Raw genomic sequence first — 269 nt, 5'->3', positions numbered from 1 at the left:
CACCAGCCCCCAGGGCTCCAGGCTGGGGCTGGGACGCAGCAGGAGCTGCAGAAGGGGGAAGGATTTATTCCGGGCAGCGCAGCCTGGCTCAGCGTTAGAGCCACATGCACACCGTTACACAGCAGAAAAACGAAAATAATCTTTGCGGGCAGCAAGGATGAGCTAAGGGGTTTTGAGCGCAGCTGACCTCATTCCTGGCTCTGCATCGCTTCATGTCCCGCATGGAGGTGGGGAAACAAGGGATGGGGCAGGGGGTAAAAACAAAAGCA

This window comes from Phaethon lepturus, unplaced genomic scaffold (assembly GCF_000687285.1).
Source record: "Phaethon lepturus isolate BGI_N335 unplaced genomic scaffold, ASM68728v1 scaffold30681, whole genome shotgun sequence".
Classification (NCBI taxonomy): Eukaryota; Metazoa; Chordata; class Aves; order Phaethontiformes; family Phaethontidae; genus Phaethon; species Phaethon lepturus.
Note: the sequence above shows the minus strand (reverse complement) of the source record.